Genomic DNA, 27770 nt, shown 5'->3' with positions numbered 1-27770 from the left:
GTATTTCAATAATTTTTTTTATCGTACTTTTCTCCACCTTATAAGGGAACATTAACTCCCAGATGACATCAAGGTCCAAGACTGAAGGTCAGAAGTGTAAGGGTTACCATCTTTAGGTGGAAATGCCTTCCTCTTTAACCGCGCGCACACACACACGAACACACATGGAGATGAGGAAGAGCACAAAGAGAAATTCGCGATAACCCCTGCAAACCTTCATCTTCTCCATCCTTACAACCCAGTATTTATAACATCTGATAATATGTGATTTGTACGTCTTTGGTGTATAATAAAGGTTCACTGTGGATGAATCTGGTCCAATAAGCATCCACCTGAAGATGAAACTAGAGAAAAAGAAATTAAACACACAAATCATCTTTGAGATCTGTATACAATTTGCTACAATGTACAGTATCATTTTTGCTATACTTTGGCACATGATGAACACTTTCTGCATTATTATAAATGACAAAAATCCCACAGGTAAATACTAATGTATACAAGGTAGGGTGGCAAATCTACTTGATGGAAAAATGAAGTGACACTGAGTATCCTCAAGAAGTTCATTTTAGATCAGGAAGGCAATTTTACTCTATTGCGTGCATTTTTTAAAATGTTTATTTATTTTTGAGAGAGACAGAGCACCAGTGGGGGAGGGGCAGAGAGAGAAGGAGACACAGAATCTGAAGCAGGCTTGAGGCTCCAAGCTGCCAGCACAGAGCCCGATGCAGGGCTCGAACCCACGAACTGTAGATCATGACTGGAGCCAAAGTCAGACACTTAACTGCCTGAGTTATCCATGCACCCCTCTACTGTGTGCATTAAAAGAATTCTGTTGCACTCCAGAAAAAAATACGGTCTTTGGTAGAAAAATAGTAAGCAGAAAGAAAAATCCATAACCTCATCTTAGAGACAAACACAGACATACAAACACTAACACAAATGAGTATTCACTTTTCTCTCCCAAAGAGTGAGCACATCCTACTTTACTATTTTATCATCTGCTTTTCCACTTCAATATATCCTGAATATCTGTTCATACAACTTTACTTTTGTACCTTTATTTTTTTTCAACTTTTTTTTTTTTTTATTTTATTTTTGGGACAGAGAGAGACAGAGCATGAACGGGGGAGGGGCAGAGAGAGAGGGAGACACAGAATCGGAAGTAGGCTCCAGGCTCTGAGCCATCAGCCCAGAGCCCGACGCGGGGCTCGAACTCACGGACCGCGAGATCGTGACCTGGCTGAAGTCGGACGCTTAACCGACTGCGCCACCCAGGCGCCCCTGTACCTTTATTTTTAACAGCTGCATAATTTTCCACCCTTTGAACATTTTTTTCCTGGCTTTTAAGGTCTATAAAAGCTTTCTGACAGCATTTTATTTTTATTTTTTTTTTCAACGTTTATTTATTTTTGGGACAGAGAGAGAGAGAGCATGAACGGGGGAGGGGCAGAGAGAGAGGGAGACACAGAATGGGAAGCAGGCTCCAGGCTCTGAGCCATCAGCCCAGAGCCCGACGCGGGGCTCGAACTCACGGACCGCGAGATCGTGACCTGGCTGAAGTCGGACGCTTAACCGACTGCGCCACCCAGGCGCCCCTCTGACAGCATTTTAAAATGTAAAGTTGAAACAGTCATTAAAAAAACTCAGTCAATATATCAGTTCAGCAATGGGCCTTTAATATACTGTTTTTCATTTAAAAAACAAAATTCTATAATGTGACATTAAATTTCATAATGCCCTTAGATTTGCAAGTTTTATAAAATGGAGTTCAAATCCAAGTTCATTTAAAAGAGAGGTAACTGCTTTCAAGCAATGCATTTGTTTTAAGAGAGGAAAGGTCATTTCAAGTTTAAGACTGCCATCTAGTGCCTCCTTTCTTCCTGTTGGATGCGGGAGGCTTTCAGTTTAAGGATATTCTACAGTTAACTTTCTGGACTGGTTAACTTGGGTTTTCAATAGAGGTAACCTTTTTCAGCCTATACTTCATTCTATGGTAACAGCTGTGCCGATTAAAGAAACTGATCGCTGTCTTGGAGAAAAAGTAAGGCATAGACTTGAAATTAAAAAGCAGTCTTTTATCATCCTTTGGTGACCTATGCAATTAAACATGACCCCCCCAAACAAGACAAATTAACCCTTTGTGCTGAGGTAATCCCTGGAACAGATGGATCAGTAATGGGAACATATCACTCTACCGAGGTTCATGTTTAAGATGAGCAGTGTGGCATTAGAAATTCTGCTCTGGCTGGTACAGATGAAAGACTGTATCATCAGCCAGCTGAACGGCACAGATTCTGAAATCAGAGTCCCTCAGAGGCACCTGCTATAGACTAGATACTCACTGGGTGACCCAAGGCATTCCTTTGTGATTCAATGTAAAATCAATGTCCCAGCAAGATGTTAGGTGGCACTGAGCTAATGGACAAGTAAATTAACAAGGGAGGCACAGCAAAGGAGGCCTCAGCCTTATGAGCTCATTAGCCAGTTCAAATTGGAATAGTTCCAAGACACCTGGGTGGTTATGTCCACCTACCTGAATTACCATGGAAGTTTCAATTGGATACAGTTCCCTTCCATGAGTCATAAATTATTTAACTTTTACTCTGCACTGTTAAACAATTGACATGTTCCATGCTTAAGTGGCTGCCTTCCAAATGGAGTATGAAATGACTTTGTGATAAAATTCACCGGAGTCCTAACGTATGAAAGAAGCTGTACTAGTTTAGATAAAATTCCATCTGGCAGCTCAACTGATCAAGATATTTATTTGATTTCAACAAGTCACAGACGCAGTGTTAGGCAATTCTGAATGGCATTCGTATCTCTCTTCTAGAAAACACCTAGCTTGGGGCGCCTGGGTGGCGCAGTCGGTTAAGCGTCCGACTTCAGCCAGGTCACGATCTCGCGGTCCGTGAGTTCGAGCCCCGCGTCGGGCTCTGGGCTGATGGCTCAGAGCCTGGAGCCTGTTTCTGATTCTGTGTCTCCCTCTCTCTCTGCCGCTCCCCCGTTCATGCTCTGTCTCTCTCTGTCCCAAAAAAATAAATAAACGTTAAAAAAAAAAACAAAAAAACACCTAGCTTATGCAGATGAAAGGTTAAAAAACTTAAAAAATTTTATATTTATTTCAGTGGATTTCAAAATCCAAATGTGCATCTTAACAAATAAAAAATTCCATATTCAGTAAGGTCTTGAAAATTATTATACAAACTTTAACATATATAGTCAAAATAAAGAAAAACTATTTAGCTGTATTTTAAAGTAACTTGTATATTTGGGAGATGATTTTCACAAACATTTACATACTAATATCAACAATAACTTAGCTTAATTTAATATGCAATAGTTTGTGTGAATTTAACCTGGACCCCAAAGGTTGTTTTAGCAAATAAAAAACCTTTAATTTCCTAGCCTTTATCATGCAAATCTCCTCAAACAGCCTATTGAATTCCACCTTCCTCTGGCCACTGAGGAAATGTAGAGAAAAATGTAGCCTCTTTGACTGTGAAAGGAGGTAAACGTAATGAATAGCTAAATTTTCACATGTGTTAATATCATAAAAGAAAAACTATAAATATTTTGGGCTTTTCCATATTATAGATTTGGTATAGGTTTCAGAGTCAAAATAACACCAGCAAAAGGGATGTTATGAAGTGGTATTCTAAGAATAAAATTACAGGTTACTTCTTCTTCCAAGAGAATTCAAAAAGAAGCTAATAGAAGAAAAGAAAATGTCCCATAGCTTATACTACATAGTTGGTTAAAAACTAATCCCTGAAACCAGCCTAGGGGAGGGTGAGGCATCCAAGCACAAACTCAGCCTGTATGTGAAGCCAGCAGGGAGAAGCAGGTGAACTTCCAGACCCCAGGCCTTGGGCTGGGAAAGAAGTAGGGATTCTGACGGCTTTCCAGATCCAGCTCCCAGGAGGGAAGCTTGAGTTTATGGTACAAGAACATGAACACCTAACAGTCCCTTGGATAACCTGGGCCTTTGGGTTCTGATGGTGACACACAGCTTCATGAAAGTCACTGATAGGCAGAGAGCTCACTTGCTAATTGAGGCCAATCATCTTTTCTCCTTATTTTAGGTATGCCTGTCCGAGTGCCTTCCCCAGCGCAGCTCTGTTACATAAAAAAGGATGCAGTGGATGCTTCTTCCCCTTTCCTTCCTTCCATCACCCCCTTTCTTGTGATGTATAGGAATTATGTCTATTATTATGTTTTTTCAGTATTAGTTGAATGAATGAATGAATGAGAGATAAATTTTAAGTGTAAACGATTTGGGTAGATTTTACATTACAATTAACTTTCAAAATAGAGAAGCATTTGCAAATTTTTAAAAAATTATTATCTGTAAACCAGATGATCTTCATCTATACTTTGGAACATTTAAACAGAGAAACACTATTCATGATAGGACTTTTTTTTTTCCTTTGAGGAATATTAACCTATATCACTAACACTTATTTTTCTTATTTTTATTTTTTTTAAGTTTATTTATTTATTTTGAGGGAGAGAGAGAATCCCAAGCAGGCTCCACACTGTCAGCACAGAGCCCGACATGGGGGTCCATCCCACAAATTGAGCGATCATGACCTGAGCTGAGATCAAGAGTCAGACACTTAACCGACTGAGCCACCCAGGCACCCCTGTTTTTCTTATTTCTAAAAGTAACACACTCACAGCACAAATTTCGGAAAAACTGAAAAAGGGACAAAGGAAAAAAATCATACCCATTCCTAATCTAACCACCAAGAAATACACTACTACTAACATTTTGCAAACACAAAACACATACCTAGAGTCAAGAGGACACCCTTGCAGGGCATCACACCCAACGTATCCAAGTTCCACAGATCCAGCACAGGGTCCTCCAGGGAGCCGCTTGGGCATGGGAGGGCTGTTTCACCCTAAACAAAGTTAGTGGCTTCTGATCATTAATCAGACTGTGCTCGGTTACACTGAGAAATATAACGGTTGAAGAAATAAAAATATCCTGTGGAGTAGCCCGCTTGAGAAACATGAGTAATACGCTAGGGCTACTGTACAATACTTAGGCAAAATGACTGAATTACCTTAATGGATACCGTCATCAAGCCAGGACCACCAAATATATACACATCAACCAAAAGACAAGGATAAACCCATTCGAGACACTTCTCCCCTTGGGTTGCTTTAGAATCACTCCCAAGAGCTCCCACCCATTTCTCTGTTTATAGACTCTATTTGGACGACCTGCAATTCTGATTAAACCATGAGTTCTCCTCGCTCATGTGAGTTAAATTGCTGACTTCTATAAACAGAAGGCATTGCTTCCAAAGACTGGGAAACTATTTTACCCTAAAAAATAAGAAAGGCGATGCAAAGGAAGTTATCTTTACAATTACCATGTGCAGCAGAAGAGGCATGATCATGGAGATTCTTTAAGATAGCCTTCAGAGTGATACTATTCTCTAAATTTGGACTGAGAAGGGGAACATATTATTCATTCTCTCTCAGCATCGGTATAGATTTTTTCAAACTGTGTTCAAGGAACCAGGACCCCCACCTGGCTGGGGAGGAGACAGGGAGACTGACACTGTGGACCGTGAGTTGCCAGGTAAAATGCAGGATGCCCAGTTAAATTTGTATTTCAGATAAACCACCAATAATTGCTTTAGGGACATGCAATATTTGGGACATACTCACACTAAAACTTATTGTTTATCTGAAATGCAAATTAGCCAGGCATCTAATGCGTTTTCTTATTTTGATAAATCTGGAAGCCCTGTGATGAACCCCTTCTCTACCCCCAACAAGGGCAGTCCTACTTTACATACTGGAGTTCCAGATGATCTTGTGTTTAAGAAAGTGTTCAGCTATCAAAAAAAAAAAAAACAAAAAACAAAAACAAAAAAGCAAACTTTGAAAAGCAGTTTGCTGGGGGAATCGAGGCAACACTCTCAACTCCACTGTCTGTGGATTTCCCATCAATAAAGCGGGGTGCGTCTGGCTGTTGTGAAAATTAATTAAAGCTTGTAAAGCCCTTTGAAATTGGCATGTTCAGCCGCATATGCTACAAAATATTTATCACATGCCAGACTTCCTGAAAACATACTGATTAACAATTAGATGGCAGAAATTCTAAAATATGTTAAATCACAATTTTTATGTCACCATATTGAAGAACCACATATTGAAACACAGCAGAATCTTCCAACCTGTGAGTTTATCTCTGAAACACGAACATACAGGATTTGCTTTTAAAAGTACAGTACTTTATATTGTGATGTTTTTTTTTCCCCAGCTGAATCAGAGATTTTAAAATAGGACTTCAAGAAAACAATCAGGAAATGAAGAAAATAGTTCATCTCCTATGAGTCTATTGTCTGCTATTTCTGCTTGGTAAGGTTTTTTAAGCTTAAAAAAAAAAAGTTTTTCTGAAAACAAAACAGAGATACCAACACAATAAAACACATCTGGAGGCCACTTGGTGACATTCAGGGTTCTTTCCCCCCCACCCCCCCAACCATTAGCTTTCAAGGAAAGTTCTTACAGTACTTAAAGTAAATGTCATAAAAGTATAACACTCATTACATAATGTTGTCTAAACACTTGAGGCTGAAATTGAAACCTGGCGGTGAAACTGAAGAGCAAATAAATTTAGATCGTACCAACATAACAATGAAAAGGCACAGTGTACATAGTTGGTAGACTGGCCCAGGTAAATGCACCATTTAAGGAGAATAGAGAGCTTGTATTCAGAAGCTTCAAGTCAGTGGCAGAGAAGAAAGGATCGCAATGAAAGCTGTCAAAATTTAGATCTAGTTTCTGATTGAGATTTTATACAGGTGGCAAGAAGTGCACGAGCAAGAGCGTAATTAGTCTCAGAGCCAACCAGAAAGACTTGCAATTCACAGAGTACCATGCTTGTCTCATTTTCCTGCCTTTGCACACACTTTTCCTTCTGCCCAGGATGAGTCATTCTCCAGTTCGAATGCCACGGCCAACTCCCGTGCAGTCATTAACATCCAGCTCAACCGTGTCCCCCTCTCTGAAGCCTTCCTTGATGAGGACTTCTGCCTTTGCCTCTGTGCCACTACTACATCTAGTACGGTTCTCTATTCCTGCCTCCACCACAAGGATGTTTCACAAGGAGGCACTGCAATGCCTTCCTTCCCTACACAACCGCCAGGTCTTTAAAGACAAGAAACCACCCCTACACAATGTTTGTATTTCCAGAGCCTAGCACAGAGCCCAGCTAACCACAGGGCTCAATAACGGTGTGTTGAAATGAAAATGATGTCCCTGAATTGAAAAAAAAGTGGGGAAGTTTAGCATTCAGTGATTAACATGTATTTGTAAGTGCCATTTCTCTTTATTTTCAGAGCAGAGAAAAGAAAAAGGAAAGACAGAGACTATGAAAAAAGAGCTACTACCATCACTTTGAAGCAAATAAATGGTCAGGGAAAGAGGCAAAAGATGAAAGGTTCTGTATATCCGCTTAAGGAGCCAGAGCAACAGAAACCACTGTGAACTATTCCCAAACCATCTCTGCAAAAGTGTGCCAACTGTAACCTGGAGGGCCAGCCTCCCAACCGAGGGCATACGTGACTTTATTTCTGGCCCACCCTCTAACAGTCTGCTGAGAAGGCCCACAAAGGTGTCATTAAGAAATGGAATGCCTTCCTGCAGCCCTTTCACACACTCATTACCAGCTGATAGCGTTTGATCTTTGAGTCATGGCTCAAGTGACCCAGATTCAAACTGGTGATTATTAATGTCACATTTATACAGATAGTCCTTCCTATTAGAACAGCACTTCATAGTCATTTATGAATCTGCCAGGAGATGTGCCACGGCTCATTGCCATGTTCATCCGAACAATTCACAAACTCCATCTTCTTAGATATAACACAGATGGTATACGACTTCCCGGTGGGCCATTTGTAACTTTGGGTTCAGCCTAATTAGAATGTGAATGCGATCCAAGGCCCTAAGAATTTGGTTAAAAGTTACAGAGTTAATTAATCACAGTGCTATAAAAATGGAACACCCAGGCCAGCAGGTAAGGTGACATACGCCAACATGTGGTGTTTCAGGTTAATACGGAAAGAGTTTCACCACTGTACTGCATATTTTTCACTAGCTTTTATTTGGGGAGTGGGGGAGATAAGAATATTATTACAGTTTCAAAAATATTAGGAATGCAACTAAAATGGGCTGTTTTTATTTTCCAGCCTCTCTACACTTCCCCAAGTTAGTTCCAATTTGGTCGATGGACACACACAGGTTAAACAAAGTTATAATCACAATGTGATTACAAAAGAAAGTGAACATACTGCTTTTGAGTTCTACTTTATAAGTTTTCCACATTTCCCATGCACACAGTATACACATTTCTAATTTTTAGTATGAACATAAGAATGCCATTGTTGTAACTATGTCAGATTAACGATTTGCTCTTAATATTACTATAGTTTTAAGCTCCTCATATTAAACTATAATGTAACCTATTAAACCAAATTTTTGGTAAGGGGAAGTGTATAATTTCTCTTAGGTCTTTAAAACATACCTATTGTTGAATGCTGAACTGGCCACACTGAATCATGAATAAGGAAACCATGTTTTAAAGTCTCACCTGGCTAAAATGAATAATTTTGAGTTCACTATTAAATAATTCTAGCCTGAGACTTAGGTAGTGATAATTGATGATTTAAAAAAATCAGCTCCTATTTATTACCAATCCTCCTTGAAGTTGCAGCCTCCAAATTCAGTATTTTAGAATTCAGAAATTTTGAGCCTAAAAGGTCATCAGGACCCTCCTTTTATAATTGAGGAAACCAAGACAAAGAGCAGATAAGAAGTCCAGAAAATTAAGTGACTTATCCAAGATCACATGCAAGTTAGTGATAGAAGAGGCTGTAATTGGGACACCTGGGTGGCCCAGGCAGTTGAGCATCCAACTTAGGCTAAAGTCATGATCTCATGGTTAGTGGGTTGGAGCCCCGCGTTGGGCTCTGTGCTGACAGCTTGGAGCCTGGACCCTGCTTGGGATTCTGTGTGTCCCTCTCTCTCTCTCTCTCTGCCCCTCCCCTGTTCATACTCTGTCTCTCTCAAAAATAAACATTAAAAAAAATTTTTTTTAAAGGAGAGGCTGTAATTATCTAAAAGCATTTAATATAGAACGAATGTAAACATCAATATTTACAAAACAATAAAACATCATCAAACAATTTTGTAGACGTCTCAAGTGCTTGCTTATTTTCCCTCTTGCTTTTTTCTTCTTTCTTTCCAAAAACTGAACTACAAACATTCATTTATTTAGGATCTGCCAAACCAAAGCTCCTTAAGAAGGTGCATCTTGAACTAACAGGCAGCTTCTTCAACAGTAAATTGGGAAAATCTCAGTTAAACCTCCACACAAAGATGCAGTAAAGGTAAATGAATTTGCAAGGCTTTGTGTATGTTGGAGGTATTAGTCTTATTAGTAGTAAAGACCCCCCCCCCCCACCTCAGTCAAAAGATGTAATTTCTGGACAAATAAGTGGGTTCAGCTCCTTAACAGGAGAGCTGACCCAATGCCCATTTAGCCCTGGAACCTGAGACATTAAAATAATAATTTTAAGCAACTAGGTTTCCTAGTAAGCTAGTTGAAATCACTTAGAGGATTAGCTTTTCACCTCTGGAATTTAAGTCAGACGATTTCTTGAGTGAAAGATGGCCCATTGTTACCCTTGTTTTAACACACAAGGCAACAGCACAAGTCTGTCTCAAGATACTGCCTCTATTTTTGGTAAAGGTTACAGAGTAGTTTGGATACATTATGGAGAGGTAAGTCACATAGCTTCCCTGCTGTGAATATTCAATCTTCTATTAATACGATCCATCTGCTATTTGATTACATTTCACTGGTCACTTTGTGGTAGAGGGGAGGGGAGGAGTGGTATTCTGTCAGTCTTTTCCCTCATATTCTTATCATGTTCCTCTGGCTTTATTCAGACAAGGAAGGAAACCGCTCAGAAACCTTACTTTAGCTGCAAACACAAAACAAAACAAAATGCCCATACAAATCCAAACAACACCCAGAAAAATCTTTGTTCTGAAAATTCACACTCGGATAAAAACAAAATACTGGGTTCTCTTTGTCTTTATTATATATATAACATTAAAGTGGTCCACAAATGCTTATCCGGTAAAATGAGGGTAGCCATTTGCTAACTTTACTATAAAATAAGAACATAAGCATAAAACTCTCTAACTTGCCCAGCAATACATACTGTTAGATTGGGGAGGAGGTGTCCCAATTTGAAGCGCAGACAGCTCCCTATCTTTTTGCAGTGATTCATTCTGCAGGTGTTTATTAAGCACCTTCTATGTGCCTCTAAGATTGAGGATAAAGCAGGAAACAGCATAGAGACTACTTCATGGAACAGACAGGTATAATAACTAAGTATCTGTCTGATAGTGATAAGTGCTATGGAGAAAAGTCAGCAGGTTGAGCGGTCTCAGGAGTGCTGGGTAATGTCCGGGGCAGGCAAGGGTGCTGCCATTGTATACAGGGTGATTAGGGAAAGCTTCCCCTGTATCAGATGACTTTTGAGCAGAGACCTGAAAAGATGCAGTGAGCTATGATCCCACCTGGACAAACCTAAACTTGTCTTTTTATATTAGCTTGTCAAGTCTAGTCAAACAAGGAGATTAGCTGTGAACTGTCAGAAAAAAGTGAAACTTATAAATAATAAAGCTTTATACAATACTTTGAACCAGCTCTCAATTTATCTCCAATGATCCTTAAACCCTGTTTAGCTACAACTTAATCTTTTTCCTGACTAAAATGCCTCAGAGTATCTCTTCATATAATGGCTAAGAGAGAGAGTTTTCCAGTTACATTGTGCAAACAACACAAGTAGATTAATTCAGGTAGAAATTTCCACTCTAATGTCCTGATTATTTGACTTGGCAATGGACATCCAGTAGGAAAAACTGAGCTGAGGTTAGCTGATTTTGCTACTGGTCATCCTATACAGTGAAAGGTCAAAGGAAACTGGACAGTTATCCAGCTTTTAGAATGGTGTGTTTTTAAGGTCCTTCTTTTAATTACAAATAAAATGAAACCCCACCCACAAAAACGGCAACATATAACATATAACAGCAATGTATAACAACAACAACAACAAAAAATAAGTAAGCTATGTAAGTATAAATTTCCTTTTTTGTTTATTTGTCTATACTATATAGACACAGCCAGTAGTGATAATGACGGATTTTTTTAAAATTTACTTGCTATTCTACAGCAAGGGTAATAATGGATAATGATAGGAAATAATCCATTTTCAAAGACCAAATAAGAAAAAGCAAAGAAACAAAATGGCTCATAAACTCTTTTAATCAATTTCCATAAAACTATGTAACCAAGAATTTTTCAGTGTTTGAAAATAAAACTTTCAGATGCATCACAGTTATTTGAGAAAAACTGAGAGCATACTTATCATATTTTATTAAGACTCTGATTTATCTAGAACAAGAAATATATATACATTTTGTATATGAGCCTCTGTATAATATGGATCTGGACAGTTTTAAAGCACTTCATATGTTATGAAATATATGATATGCATTCATGTCTGTAAAAGAATCAAAATAATTGCTGGCCATAAAAAAAGTTATAATTAGCTAGCTTACTACACTAACAAAAAAAAAAAAATAGGAATTGGCATTTCTGTTGTTGAAAAGGACGAAGGGCTTAATCAGACACACACTTTATTAAGACATTGTATTGGCAGGGGCACCTGAGTGGCTCAGTTGGTTGAGCCTCTGACTTTGGCTCAGGTCATGATCTCAAGGTTTGTGAGTTTGAGCCCCGCACTGCGCTCCCTGTTGTGATCCCCTTCCCTCTGCCCCTCCCCTGCACTCTCTCTCTTTCTCTCAAAATAAATGAACATTAAAAAAAAAAAGAAGATTCTCTCTCTTCCTCTGCCCCTCTTCCCTGCTCCTTCTCTCTAAATAAATAAATAATAATAAAAAGACACTATATTGGTAAAAATCTATTGAAGAATTTTGACCTTTGTAATTAAAGTGACCATAATTGAAATGTAATAAAATGAGATTTAAAATTGTAATGAAGTTGTAAGTTTGTTAGATGAGCTCTGAAACCTTTATAGCAATTATGGTTGGGTTATATTTCTCAAACTGATACACATTAGAATGACCACAGAAAACTGCACATTCATTCATTCATTCATTCAACATATACAGGCACCAGAAGGTAAGGACACTTAGGAAAAACTATGTTTTTCATAAGATAAACTATTTTTTAACAGTAGGTTAATTACACTTTAAATTATCTGCTCCTTTATTTCCCAACCTCCAGATAACTTTTCAGAAGTGCCTCTGAATTTATTTTTTAAAAATATTCTTTTTTAAATTTCCCCTTATTGTTTACTTATTTATTAAACTGTTTTTGAATTTGCGTATAGCTGACCTACAATGTTACATTAGTTTCAGGTGTACAACTTAGTTATTCAACTTCTATATGTTATGCCACGCTTATCACAAATGTAGCTACCATCTGTTACCACACAACGCCATTATAATATCATTGACTATATTCCCTCTGCTGTGCCTTTTATTCTTGCAATTTATTCATTCCATAACTGGAAGTCTGTATCTTCTATTCCCCTTCACCCATTTTGCAACCATCAGTTTGTTCTACTTAGAGATCTGATTTGTTTGCTTATTCATCTATTGTTTTCAGATTCCACATGAGTAAAATCATATGGTATTTGTCTTTCTCAGTCTGATTTATTTTACCTAGCATAACACCCTCTAGGTCCATCCATGTTGTCATAAATGGAACAATCTCATCCTTTGGCTCAGTAATATTCCATTATATTATAATATAATTATATTATATATATGTATATACATTATATATATTATACATACACCGCATCTTCCTTATCCATTCATCTATTGATGGACACTTAGGTTGCTTCCATATCTTGGCCATTGTAAATGGTGCTGCAATAAACACAGGAGGGCATGCGTCTTTTCAAAGCAGTGTTTTGTTTTCTTTGGGTAAATAAATAGCCAATAGTAGAATTATTGGATTATATGGTATTTCTACTTTTAATTTTTTGAGGAACTCCATACTGTTTTCCACAATGGCTGCTAATTTACACTCCCACTCCTTTTTCTCCACATCCTTGCCGACACTTGTTATTTCTGTATTTCTGAATTTAAAGCAGTGAGAGCAGTTGTTAATCTGGACCCCCGAAAATAATCGATACACTACGGGATATTCCAAAAGTCTGGAAACAGAGGAAAATGATATATTTGTCATGTTGTTTTTCAGATGAACAATTATATCCATTGTTTTTAAATTGGAAAGGTATCTGGAATGTTGACAAAAAGCATATTGAGCATGTTATTTTGGAACGTAATATTACATTTTCAAAAAGTTTCCTGACTTTCTTGGCTCTCTCTATTTGTCACGTGCCAGGCCATGTTAGGTAGGCATTGGGTATGCAATGGTGAGCAGACATGGTCCCTCCCTCACATTAATTACCAGTAGTATTTACAAGAGCAGAACATAGACCATCCTGAAATTGGGCTACCGCGGTATCTATAAATTTTTGACAGCAACATGAGGAATAAACATAGAGGTGAAGGAAGGAGGGAGAAAGGAAAGAAGGAAAGAAAAGCAGTTCAGCTTAGTAGGATTAGAAACAAAATTTTAGAAGTAGAAGGAAATCTTAGAGATCATCTGATTTAGTGGCTCTTAACCACAGCTGCGCATCGAATTACCTACGAAGCCTTTTCAGGCTAAATGTGCAAGACCACACTCAAAACCTCCTGCCTTAAAATCTTTGTGTATTTGTATTTTGAAAAAGCTGCACAGACATTTATGATTCAAACCTTTGGTTAATATGTACTGATCTAGCCTAATTCCCTCACTTAAATATGAGGAAACTGAGGCCCAGAGAGGTTGAGAGGCCTCCCCAAAATCACACAACTATATTACAGTCTAATTTTCCTGATTTTCAGAAAGAGACTGGAGGAAAGCTGTCTTTTTCTGCATTATTATACCACATCACTATTGTCTATTCCTTTTTTTTTTTTTTTAATGTTTATTTATTTTGAGAGACAGAGAGTGTGAGCCAGGGAGGGGCAGAGAGAGAGACAGTTTCTGAAGCAGGCTCCAGGCTCTGAGCTGTCAGCACAGAACCCGACACAGGGCTCAAACCCACGAACTATGAAATCATGACCTGAGCCAAATAGGACGCTTAACCGAATGAGCCACCCAGGCACCCTAGCACTATTCTTGAAGCTCTGCTCAAGAAGAGACAGGATAAACTGACCAGTACTTGCCAAAAGTTACTGAACCAAAGTAAAAAGCCAGTGTCAACGGGCAAGACAAACATATAAATAGCAAAAGACCCATCATACACCATAGCAAGCTGGTTGCTTCCTCCTTAAACAGCCAAGTCAAGCTAGTTTAAAACATTCTCAAATAAATATCATTATTCCTATCAGTTTCTCATGTCAGCACTGCAATGAATAATAATTTTGGGTTTCACAGATAAGGAGGGGGAGAAGAGAGTGATTTTTCTGGTTTCTTCCTTAAAATTCAGAAGGTCACAAAAAACCATTTCTAACACCTCAATATGAAGAAAGACTGGTCTGCCTTTAACGTGTTTGGCAGTACTCAAGGACATGTTTTTGGCTATTAGCCTGGCAAGCTGTTTAAGCTTATAGAAGGCCCACAAAGGAAACTTACATGATTACGTTAACTAAACACAAACATCTTCTCTGTATATTTTATTCCCTCCCTTCACATTCACAAAAACATAAGGGCCAAAGCACTTTAGAATTAGGTGAGGGGAGCAAGTTGTTTATCACTTCAGCTCCTTTCTCAAGGCTCGTGTAAATAAGAACTAAGGAACTCAATGAAATTATTCATGTGATCCTTGCAATTAACAAGGCTAAGCATCAGAAAGCAGTTCAAAATTTGTAGGCAGCATATGGATTTCCTTACAAGAAACATCTGTGATTCTCTAAGGTACTTCAGACCTCACTTTATCTCTTTCTAAAAATTATGTAACATGCGCATCCTCCAAGCTCCGAACACACTTATTACATAGTCACAGAAGAATTTAAAATGCCGTCCTTTTTTTTGACACACATTACAATAAGTGTTTCAACACTGGAGCACTAAGCAGTCTTTGCACATAAAATCTAACCGTTCCCTAAATTGTTTGGAAGTGATGTTCTAAAACAAAACAAAATGCCACAATAGCTCTTTTTCAGATCCTAACTAAGGACCTTAGATTATCCAAGCATGTAAATAACATAGTTGGAAATATCAATTACGGTTAACAAGTCCTGAGTGTCTTCAGGAGATTACCATATTATTTGCTTATCAGTGAGATAAAAGAAAAAAAAAAGCACAAATGCTTTTGGTGAAACTGTAACATGGTTTAAATCAGTTTACTATTTTTAGACTGAAAGAGTGGTATGTATGCACTTGTATTTGTGTGTGTGTGTGTCCAGAAGACAGCATTTTAACTAGGGCAGAGGAGATGGCCAATATAGAAAAGGGTTTTAATAGACTTTCTATTTCAACCATGGTTACTGTGGGCTTTGTCACTATAGCAATGGGCCCTGGTGGGGCATGTATCTGGCAGGCTGGGGTGCTCAGCTGATAAAGCAACATAAACCTCGTTTTACCTCGAGCTGAGCAAATTTCCTCTAAAAAGGAAATTTTTAGAATTAAAATTAATTGCAAGACAGTGTTTCAAGGATAAAGGAGAAGTCTAAGCATCAGTCGGAGGGCACTTCTTCACAAGACACTGCTATATGAAATCGAACCTCACACTTTCTCCTAGATTGTATCAAACGCCTTCACTATGTTTGTTAAAGGTAGTACCTTGGATTTAGGCAGTAGCCTCCAGGATCTCAATGATTCCTAGCAGCCTGGGTTAATTTCAGCTGTCTCTACAGGGGCTACATGAAACATGGCATTTACAAATTTGGATTATACAGCACTATTTATTACGCTATGGAAGATTTCCAAAAATGCCAGAAGAGATGTTGGCATTTATGCAAGTCAACTACTGTTCAACCCAAAGAAGCACTATATTCTATAGGATGTTTTTGCCAGGATTGAAAGAGCCTATGTGAAAACACCTTAATTAGGACCATCTTAGCACCTCAGTTATTGGATACCCTCTAGCTCTAGGTGTTACATTTCAAATGGGCCAACAAACTATCCTGGAAACAGAACCCTCCCCGCCCCCCGCCGCCCGGGTGCTATAACCAATCGCTTCACTCCAAGTCCTGAGAGTGTATATTTTCTTATTTTCAGATTTAATAAGTCAGGTATATCTGGTAGCTATTAAAAGATTGAAACCACTACCGTTTTAAAAGGTTTCAGTGTTCAGAAATTTCAACCCCACAGAGGGGGCAGATCTGGAGGGCCTGGTTGCTGCAGAATGGTGGAATTATTTGCTGGTCTCCCCCCCCCCCACAGCCCCCCCACCGCCACCGCCCCCACCACTCCTTTAAAGAATATTCTTATTGACCTCTCTCTACTCTTTTAATGTATTTTTAACACATGATCATGGGCTCACAAAAGTAAAATAGAAAAATCTGAAGACAGTATGTCAAATAGTCTCCAGTGACCTAAAAAGATAATTTAAGTTTCCCCACAAGGGGATTTTTTTTTTTAATGTTTATTTAATTTTGAGAGAGAGAGAGACAGACAGAGTGGGAGCAGGGGAGGGCAGAGAGAGAGGGAGACACAGAATCTGAAGCAGGCACCAGGCTCTTAACTGTCAGCACAGAACCCAGTGCAGGGCTCAAGCTCACGAAGAGATCATGACCTGAACTGGTCAGAGGCTTAACCGACTGAGCCACCCAGGTGTCCCTACAAAGATAATTAGAATGATATTTGGCTAAAGAAGAAAGGGGCGGGGAAACCTGAAAACATTAGCTACTTACAGTATGTGATCAGATAACCTCTTCCCTTCTTATTCTTTGGGGAAATCCAAACTACTGTACAATGTTTCTTTAAAATTTCCTTTAATGAAAAGTTCAGTTATGCTTGCTCAAAGCAAAGGGCCATCCTACAAACCAGGACCAATATTGTATCTTGTTAAGTGGTGGCTACTTTATATCAGACTTTTTTTTTAAGGCAACAAAAATGGGGGGGGGGGGAGGTGGTTATAAAAAACTTCACAGGAAACCAAATAGCCTTTATTTAAATTAAAAGCAATCACAGCCTGATTCTTGGAACATGCTTCGAAATGCTTTTTGGCATGCAGCTGCTACATGCCGCCAATATTGTGTGTAATTGGAAACATTTCAAACAGAATTGTTACCAAAGTCAAAGACCATAATTGCGAGCTGTGGGATCTGCCTCGGATAAAAGAAGGGCAGCTGAGTGAGAGCACACTGCACTGAGTCGTCTACTTACCGGTCTGCATCTGACTGCAATATTTCCACTGTATTATTGACAAATCTTTCTTTCCAGAGACCCAATGAGAAAAGAAGGAAACAGAGAAGCATACACAAAGCAAAAGCTGGGGAATGCTATAAATCAGCAATTGGGTCAAAACTCTTAGGAGTATATGACTTCAGTTCTAGAACAACTGAAATAACACAGCCCTAACTTTTTCCTGAAGTGCAATCCACTAGAAATGAAAGGCACCTCTCCCAAGAGTTGACCCCAAATCTACCAGTGAGAAAAATACAACTGCAGTTTAATTGGTCAGAGGGATCACTTAGGACCAAACTTACAGAAGGCGGGTGGGAAGTTAAGTAAAGTTAAGTGGGACAGGGGATGGGGGGATGGGGGGTGGGGGGTTGGGGGTGGGGTTGGGGGAAAGTTAGGTAAGGTAAATGAAAGCTGTTTGCTAGTTTACAGCTTTAAGTTTCAAAATGTTTACGCTGGCATCTGCCTTGCTGACATTTTTATTTGTATTTTAAATTTAAAATCTCTCTTTATAAGGAAATGAAGCTGGAAAGGTCTAATCCCTTCAGGATGAGCAATCACTCTTGTTCCTAGAGAGGTCCCTTCAAAAGTGACCAAAATGCATTTGGAATTTAGTCTAAACAAGTGAACAACACAGAAACACAGGAGGAATTATTCCATTTTCTTTGAGAGGTCTGATCCCCTCTAGTAACTGGAAATAGTGCCAGTGGACCACTGGCTCAGGACTGGTTCTTGGAAAAATCGTGTCATTCTGGCACACAGGGAAGTGATCTGATTATTCTGTCGTATCTCCGCGCCAGAAGCATCATGACATCAGCATGCTCCAACCTGGAATGTATGCCTCTTCCCACCATCCCTCCCTTGGGAGAGAGGGGAATGAGGGAAACATGGGCTTAGCTGGATCCCCCATTTCCACTGCTCCAAGTGTTCCTTCACCAACACACATGCAGTGACCCTCCTTGACTTCAGTTCAGCACAGCTGCAAACTGAGTGTGGTCTTGTGTTACGGGGTGGTGGTGGGAGCTGAGGTGGTACACTTGTGTCTATGGGAGATGGTGAAGTCCAGAAGTGGGGGGACTGCTGTGGTTCCCGGTGCCATCTCTGTCCCCGTACCCTGCTCTGGAGCGCTGGCCCCACATGCTGCCCGAGGTTTCGAGGAACTGCAACAATACGGGACTTGGCACCTAGATTATTGGACTTTCTTCTTCCAGTGTGTTTGCTCTCACAACAGCCTTCCAAAGATGTTAGTGCACAAAATGAAAATGCTTTGTTCTGTGACCAAAAGAAAAAGCCGTAAGGGTCCCTTAAAACACCAACCAACCAACCAAGAAATCCAATTCATTCACTTTCTTAACACCTCTTTATTATGGAATAATTACATGTGGCTATAAGCAAATTGAATATTCTCACACTAATAAGAGTTAAACAATTGATACTATTTTACAACAAGTGAGGGGAAAAGAGCGAGAGAGCTCTTTCCAACAGGAAGGAGTCTATCCTGGTCAAGTGGCATCTTTAACATTTCTATGCACAGATGAGAATCACTTTGACTTTTTAAATCACTTCCCTTCTTTCAAAGGAAAAATCTACTCTTTATGAACTACTTTAACCAGAAAACCAACTGCAATTAACTAGAATACTGGTAATGATCATTTTTTTCTGAAAATCATTTCCCATAATATTGGAAAATACAAACTACAGGTTTAGGCCATTAAGAGTTACTTAATTACTGGAAGGTAATTTTTTAAAGATTCTCATTCCATTCCATGAATAATATGAACATCACTCATAATATTCAACTCTGTGTTTTGCTTTCAAGGAATTATCAAAGTTTTTAGAAAAATTATTTTATAATGCCACTTTTTAAAACTTAGATTTCAGCTTAATTTTTCAAATCCTTCATTAAAGAAACCTCAAATTTTAACTTTTGCTTTTGTGCCTTTTCAGAATTATCATAGGAGAGGATATCAGTAGCAATCAGACTTTTACCCACATCTGACTCTAAACTTAATAGTTTAGCTATTAACCCTACAAGGTTTTTTTTTTTCTTCCCAGCTGATATTAGATTTTATTTGCATGACCAAAGCTGACTCATTGCAATCTCCTTTATTATAGAGACAAACGGTGGTTCCATGAAAGTTGATTATAAAACATGATAAACTTTTTAAGTTTCATTGGTATTGTTAGCAGAACTGATTGAATCTGTCACTTTAGTAAAATATATAACTTTTCTTAAAAAAAAAAAACCTGTAAACCAACAGGATCACACAGTGACAAATCAACAGTAAGTACCAAATTAAGGATGGAAAAATTAATTTACTAAACCCATTTGCTCACATCAACATGGCCACCTCTATGTACCATCCAGCTCTTCCTTCCTCCTTTCCTCCTTTCTTCCCCTCCCTCCCTTGATCCTTCCCTTCCCTCCTTCTTTCCTTCCTTCCTAGATTTATTCACAAGAATGAGTCACTATTGTTAGCCATGACTTATTAAAACAGATTTTCGAATCCATCAGCAAGTGTGCTGACTCTTAACTGTGGGTAATGTCCATTTGTTTCCAGAACCTTTAGTTTTAATATGTAGAACACATGCATTGTTAACCTTTAAATCCTCTGTATAAACATTTCTGGAAGGGCTTGTAAAATATCTCCTTCTGTGTTTCCTGACTGGCCAGTTGATGGCAGTTAGAAACCCCCCCCCTGGTACCAGCAGGTGCTGTATTTTGCTTTCTTCGGGCTCCAGCTGGGTTACAATGACAGATTCCTGTCCCAGGCCAAACCAGCCACCTAGGCTAGGACCCCGCTGGAGGCAACCCGAACCAGGCCCCACCAGACAGCAAGATAAATGGCTGCTGTTTAAGTTGAAAATCCCTTGGTGGGAGTAAATATTGTTCCAGGGAAAAAGGCTTGACAAATATTGCGTCATCCTTCCAGAGCTGTCTTGATTAAAGCAGAATCTTTGGATTAAGTTGGTGCTCAATTCAAAATGTATCTATCTTGCTGTCATGGGATTTCCCCCCCCTTCCTAGAGTCTGAAAACACATATTGCTGAGGATGGTCAAACAAGACTGCCGCCTCCCCAAGGGGCTGCAGTCCACTCTTGATAATAGAAGGCGGCTGAACACTGACACTTTGCTGAGGAGAATGGAGACAGCAAAGGCTTAGTGGGAAAAGGCCAGTTGTCACCTAAGTGACAGGCAACAGCTGAGCTCACACATCTGGAGCCGGACCAGGGCAAACATCCAGCAACCCTTGCTGGTCTACACCTTGGGCTTGTCTGAAGGGACAGCAGAAGTTCCCCTTCCTCCAAAAGTACATTAAAAAATAATCTGAGGGTGAAGCACGTCAATTATGTAACACCAGCTGCACACACAGCTGATTAAAATGAAGAGAGAGGGACACGAAACTGTAAGGCATGCTCACGTTCGATTTTGTTAGGTACAAAGCGTCCTGCATCAAATCCATTCTAAAAGTCACATACACATGCATGCTTTTTACAGCACAGATGCATGTGAACCTCTCCGGAGAGGCTACATCTTTCCAGGGGCTTTTTTCCCTTTTAGGTAGGTTCCCAGGCTGCGCTCTTCACCTTGTTCATGGCCGCACTTGCCTCCCATACTCTTTAGAAAATCAGCAATCGAACACCTTTGGGTTCTGACTCTGAATCGCCCTCAGCCAGGCTGGAACTCCGTGCGGTGCCATCCGTATGTCGTTCTTCAGGCTCCTGAAGACAATCTGTGGGCAATTACCCCCAAGTCCCCCCAGATAATATGGCACTGCCGATGGTCACTGGCGATGTCGTTTGTTTTTCTTAGAGGGCAATGAAATTTTCACAGCTTTCTGCTGCATCCCGAGTCCCGGCCCTGCTAATAATTAACATGCCCAGTTTCTCCAACTTTTTTTTCTGCCGAAAAGGGAGGAAGACGCTCCCATTCTTTTCCAGGGACGTGCTACCTTCAGAAAATACCTTTGTCGAGGATGGGGGTGGGGGGCGCGGGGGGGCCGAAGCACCCCTGCCGAAAAGCAACCGGCCCTTCCCGCAGAGCCTTGGTAGGGAATCGGCACCCTCCCTCCGGAGGCCAGTAGGTGACAGGAGATCCTAAGCTGCGGACACATGCCGACGCACCCTCGCCTCCCTGCGTCCCTCATCGCCCCGACTCTGGGGCCACTGAACGGGTTTCCACGTAGGAGAGAATCAGGGGAAGAGTTGGTAGTGATGCAGCAAACCGGAGCCATGCGGACAGCCTATCTGAAGCCCTGTCGGTGCTGCAACCTAGTATCTGCTTTCACCGTCTACACAGCCCAACAAGCAGATTATGCCCTTCTCCCTTGCTGTCTGCTCTGCCGGCCCAGCCTGGATGTCACAGCACCCCCCCCCCCCCACAACCTCCCGCAGTGACCCCCTGGGTGCCTAGCCCTTCCCGTCCGGCGCTCGTCCCCCACTGCCGCGCCGCAGCCCCTCTGCAGAGCCGGCGGGAGCCGGGCTGCCACTCACCCCGCGCGAGGCAGAGAGCGGTCGGCTGGACGGTCCTCCGCGCCGCGGCAGGTCTGCGGTGCTGCGGTCCGCGGCGTCAGGGGTGGGCGAGGGCGGGCAGCCAGCGAACCATCCAGAGAGCCCGGCAAGTCGCCGCGCCGGCCGCGGGGCCCCTCGGGGAAGTCAGCGCAGGCGGCGCGCGGCGGGCATGTTCCGGGGCGCGCTGTCGGGCGGCGGCGGCGGCGGCGGCCGCGGAAGGCGGCGCTCGCAGCGGGCTGCAGGCAGAGTGCGCTCCGACTCAGGAGCCCCGCGCCGCGGCGCCGCCGCGCACCCCGCCCTCGGCCTCCGGGGCCCGGCGGGAGCGAAAACGCGGAGTGCGGACGCCGCCGGGGGAATCCAGGCCGCTCGGCGCGCACCCACGCGCGCCCCGGCTCGGCCCCGAGCGGCGAGGTCTGTGCCCAGCTCCGGAGGGCGCGCGGGCGCGGGGCGGCGCGGCCGGGAGTGCGTGCGGGCGGGCGGGCGGGCGGGCGGCGAGCTGGGCAGGACCCGCTGGGCGAGCAGCCGGCGGCGCGGAGCTGGGGGCGGGTAAGCTGCGAGATGAAGTTCACCCTGGCGCAGCCCAGGTTCTCAAGTGCAGCTCGCTCTTCTCCTCCGCCCCGCCCCCGATTTTATGCTCCCTCCCCCTTTTTTTAAACCAACAATCCTGATGGATTGAAAGACAGGAAGGGGTGACGCGGGGGAAAAGACAAACCCAATTTCCTCTGATCAAACGGTTTGGGGATTGCCTATTTGGGTCTCTCTTCACTTGGCGTGTGTGCTGGGGGAAGGGGTAGTTAATTAAACTCTTAGATTCCTTCCGGCGCGCCTCGCCTCGCCTCGCTGGGGACCCCCTTGGACTCGATCCTATCTCGGGTAATCCTGCAGGCTGGGCTGCCTGGGCCTGGGAGCAAGAAGCCGAATGTACAGCCTCTAGTTCTTTCCCTTCCCCTCCTCGACGGCTAGCATCTCAAAGAAATTCCCCAAGTGTGGGGGGCTCATGTGAGAACCTGAGCCCACCCTAATGTCCAGAGCCTGACCCAAGTTAGCGCGTCTTACTTTAGAGTCGTTTTCAGAGTATTAATTTGATCACGAGGATCATTTTTCATTGGCCAACTACTCTCCAGGTTTTCTCTCTGCCCGATTGCCAGGGTTGGGCTCTCAGGCACTTTCTCCCAGGATGTACTAGGCCTGTTTGCAAGTTCTGCCCTGACAGTTGTGTCCCCTTAGAACCTCTCACCATTTCCAGTTCCACATCAGTGGAGTCACACACCCATGTGGGTACGATTTCCCCCGAGGTTGCAGAGGGCAGACTCCATGGCAGCTGCTAACCCCCAACTTGACAGGTGTCTCTGCAAAGCTGGACTTTGTTGATCTCTCAACCCCTGTCACAACCATCTAGGATACTGTATCATCTTCCAGGAAGACGAAGATGTGTGTGTGTGTGTGTGTGTGTGTGTGTGTGTGTGTGTGTGTGTGTGTGTGTTGGGGGGGGTGTTGTAAGAAGCATTTATATTCCTTTAAGAAAAATCAAAATTGCCAATTTCAGAATTTTTCAGAGCACCGAGTCTCCTGGATTTTCATTGGAAGTGAAGCAAGGGACAACTCAGCAAAAATAGAGCCGATGAAAAAGAGGATGTAAGGAAGTAACATCTAAAGGCAAAGGGAGGAGGAAATGGTACAAATCTAGGGAACGGTTTCGCCTTGGCACTGTGCTCTGTAATTCCAAGTCTGACTCACATCTCCTGCACTTCAGAAACTGTCTCCCTTCTAGATACACAGGATGAGTTTCTAATTCTTTGAGCACAGATCACTCAGGAAACAAGGCTGTTGCTTTTGAAATAACTCCACTTGCTTGTGGTGTTTGTAACTGATGGGAATCTGAAGGGAAACAACCTAGGCTGTCTTGCCCCTCGGCATTTTATTGGAGTTAGCTTTTAAGTTATGTCTGTTTATCTTGCCATGGTTACAAATGCTTCTATTAAGCTATAAACTTTTAGCTTCTCTCTAACCTCCAGAACTGCCCAAGAAGACTGACAAGGTGATTTGTTTCACCCATGGAGGTAGTGAAATTAGTACTTTTAGAGGCAGAGAGTCCACTCTCTTTGCTAGTATCTGTGGGTGTCTATCTGTCTATTGTCTCAATCAAGACCTTCACATGAAAGCACTTTCCCAACCAAATGAGTGATGCAGGAGAATAGAATCCATGGAGGATGGAGCAGAGAATGGCGTCACTCATACTGTGGCGTCTTCACGAGAAAGTCCTTTTCAGTGGACCAGCAGGCATTTGTAGCAGGCAGAATTGGGTATGTAGAAGCTCATGGAGAGAATATTTGTAATGCCTGCACTTGGACTTCCCCACTAATTGGGGGAAATGCTGCTTTCTTATGCTAAGAGATGAATCTGTTATCAGAGGACTTCTAACTCTATGATGACTCCACAAAGGTGTTGTTTACTTGAGCATCAAACATGTTGGGCATGGCAGGGCATCCACAACTGTTCCCTCCAGAGGCTTACTTCCTCTCCAGACAGTGTGTCGGGCAGCATATTTTGGATTCAATGAAAATGTGAATGCTTGGTCTTCAACCAGGACTCTCATAACACTCCTTTGGATACTGCATGTGGTGATTTGTCATCAGAGAAATCTGAATTCAAATCCCTGCCCCACTGCCCACCAAATGCAGCCCGGGAAATGCAGTTAATCTTGAGGTGATTCTTAGTTTCTTCATTTGCAAATGAGGAGAGTGATAACTACCTCAGAGAACTTTAGGGGAGGATTGAATGCTAGGTGTGCAGAAAAGACTCAATAGATGGAAAGTTTGTATAACGCCACAGCCACTCTTCTCTACACTAGGGTCCATGAAAAATCCTACAAGTGAGAAAAGAAGCATTTTAAAATTTAATCGAAAAAAGCATTCTTCATTATGGAGTATTGGGTTGCTTCTGGGTCTTTTGTATTACTGGTGTTACTTCCTTTGCCTTTACAAACCAACATGGTACCATACCCTTTATAAGCAAATAAATTCACTTAGGGAATGTTTACTTTTCTTTTACAGCCTTGATAACAAACGGATCTTTTTTTTTTTAAGTTTATATGTTTTTTTGAGAGAGAGAAAGAGAGAGAGACAGAACACACACACGGGGAGAGGCAGAGAGAGGGGGACAGAGGATCCGAAGCAGGCTCCAGGTTGTCAGCACAGAGCCCGATGTGGGGCTCGAACTCATGAACCGCGAGATCAGGACCTGAGCTGAAGTCAGATGCTTAACTGACTGAGCCACCCAGGCACCCCACAACTGTATTTTTAAAATGATAGCTTGATGCATTAAATTGTGTCCTCCAGAGATTCATACATTGAAGTGCTCACCTCTAGTACCTCAGTATGTAATCTGGTTTGGAGGTACAGTCTTTGTAGAGATAATCAGGTTAAAATGAGGTCAGTAGGGTGAGCCCTGATCCAATATGACTGGAGTCCTTATAACAAGGGGAGATTTGGAAACAGACACGCACGCAGGGAGACCACCAGGTGAATATGGAATGGAGGCAAAGTTAGAGGTGATGCCTCTGCAAACCAAGAGATCACCAGAAGCTAGATGAGACACGTGGAACAGATTCTTTCTCACAGCCCTCAGAGGAACCAAGCCCTGCTGACACTGTGATCTCAGACTTCTAGCCCCCAGAACTATGCTACAATAAATTCCTGTTGTTTAAGGCACCCAGTTTGTGGGGTGTTGTTATGGCAGCCTCAGCAAATGAATGCAATATGCAACCAAGTCATGCCATTGAATATCTCTCGGCTCACAGAAGAGTGCTTTCACGTGAAGATGAAAAGTTCTCGACAGCTTAGGCCCCAAGCTTGGACCTTAAAAAAGCAAGAACCGGACAGTGTTGGCAGGCTCTGTTTGGTTCCCAGGTCTGTTTGATTCCTAGGCTTTGCTTGGTCCCTGTTCCCTGTGTTTGCCCACAACTGGGACTCCTTTCCGTGACCTGAAGACTCAGCTCCACTCAGTGTTTCCAGGGCAAACCAGTTTTGACTCTTTAATGCAGGTCATAGGCTGGGGCGCCTGGGTGGCTCAGACGGTTGAGCGTCTGACTACAGCTCAGGTCATGATCTCGCAGTTTGTCAGTTCGAGCCCCGCGTCGAACTCTGTGCTGACAGCTCAGAGCCTGGAGCCTGCTTCGGATTCTGTGTCTTTCCATCTCTCGGCCTCTCCCCTGCTCATGCTCTGCGTCTCTCTGTCTCTCAATAATAAATAAACATTAAAAAAAATTTTAATGAAGGTCATAGGCTTAGCTGTAAGGCATGTTCCCCTGCTAGAAATTCTACATAGGTTTCCTAGGTTGAGTACACCCTCCTGTATTAGCCTAAAAGATCCCTCATATTTGTACTCTATCTCTCTAGTTATTTTCCTACCGGTCCCCACCCTTGTTTGCTCTAAGCATATTAAAGTATTTACAATTCTTCGAAAGCATTAAGCTATTTTATGCCTCTGTGCTTTGAACATACCTAGAATGTTACCCTCTGATAACTGCCCTCTTTATTAGCTAACTCCTGCTTATCCTTTAAAGTTCAACTAAAGCATTACCTTCTTGATTGTCCATCCATATGCATATTGTTTTGTCTGTCTAGCATCTATTTCTCCTTTGCAATGCCCAGATTTTCTTTGGAGAACCATTTTCGCCCATTGCGATGCCTATGGTTGCCTTGGGGACTCACCCCTGGCTTTGTTGTTTGGACTGTGTGACTCAGACTGGAAAATTAGGGGCCTGGATCCTCCTAATCAAAAGATTGGTCCAGGGATGGGCATATGATCCAGGATAGATCCTGGGATCTTGCAGGAACTTTTAGGAGTTTGACAACAACAAAGTCAACAAATACTTATTGAGCATTTATATAATAGTGACCTCTTTGCTGGAAATTTAATAATAAACCAAACAAAGTTTTTATCCCTATCGCTCTTCTTTGAGCCCCTGGATCAAACCTTGCCTGAAAACAAACTACCACTGAGTTTTTCAGATTAAATTGATATTTTGTTGTTGTCTTTTAAGCCAGTTTGGGGTTTAAGTGACTTGCAAATTAAAGAATACTAACTGGTACATTCCCTTCACCATTTAGATGCTACCTTTCTCTGTTCAACTTTCTACTCTTTTATCACATCATTTGTTTATTTGATTAATTATACCTGATCTTATTCCAAAACGAGTTAAGCCCACTTACAATTAAGCAACAATAACATATGGCAAGTGAACTTGAAATTGTAATTTGAAAGTAAGTATGAAATGAGAAACAGAAATGAGACAAATTTATAAAATGAATTCCATAAAGAGTGGCACACAATTTAGCTTTCAGGTTTCTAGCAGCCAATATAACAAAGGTATCATAATTCTTACACAATTGAAAATGTGTCTAAGATAAAATACTCCTTTTAGGAGAAGCACAACTATTGCTAACTCAAAGAGCAGGAGGAAGCACCCAGAGCAGGTCATCATGAATAAGGCTCTAGAAAAATGATGTACAGTATCCTCAACAACATCCTCACAGAGTACATGACAATGCGTTTCTTGGGGCTGTTGGTGAGAGCATCTGTCAATTCGTTTCTCAGAAAATTCATTTTTCAGAAAGAGTAATTTAATTCACTTCACTTTGTGACAAGCACTTCATAGAGTATATGACAATCACAAGGAAGTTGGTAGTCCAAAGTGTTCTGGTAGGGCACAGCAGAGGTAAGCCACATAGCTGGAGGGGATAGAGGTAAGGTCAGGGAAGGCTTCCTGGGAGAAGAGGCA

General features: G+C 41.6%; 1 protein-coding gene across 2 annotated transcripts in view; it reads right to left on the bottom strand.

Annotated features, from left to right (window-relative positions):
* PRICKLE1 (prickle planar cell polarity protein 1) overlaps nucleotides 1-22107 on the bottom strand; it is a 112399-nt gene extending 90292 nt beyond the window's left edge. The window contains exon 1 of one of the 2 annotated variants that reach the window (XM_086713620.1): nucleotides 21971-22107. The gene's annotated coding sequence lies outside the window, so the exon portion shown is untranslated. The remainder of the gene's footprint in view (nucleotides 1-21970) is intronic. The other variant, XM_086713624.1, reaches the window with a different exon arrangement.
* Nucleotides 22108-27770: the final 5663 nt, after the last annotated feature.

This window comes from Puma concolor, chromosome B4 (genome assembly GCF_028749965.1).
Source record: "Puma concolor isolate L17-30 chromosome B4, mPumCon1.1.hap2, whole genome shotgun sequence".
Lineage (NCBI taxonomy): Eukaryota > Metazoa > Chordata > Mammalia > Carnivora > Felidae > Puma > Puma concolor.
The sequence above is the reverse complement of the archived record's forward strand: the minus strand, read 5'-3'. Positions and strand labels throughout refer to the sequence as shown.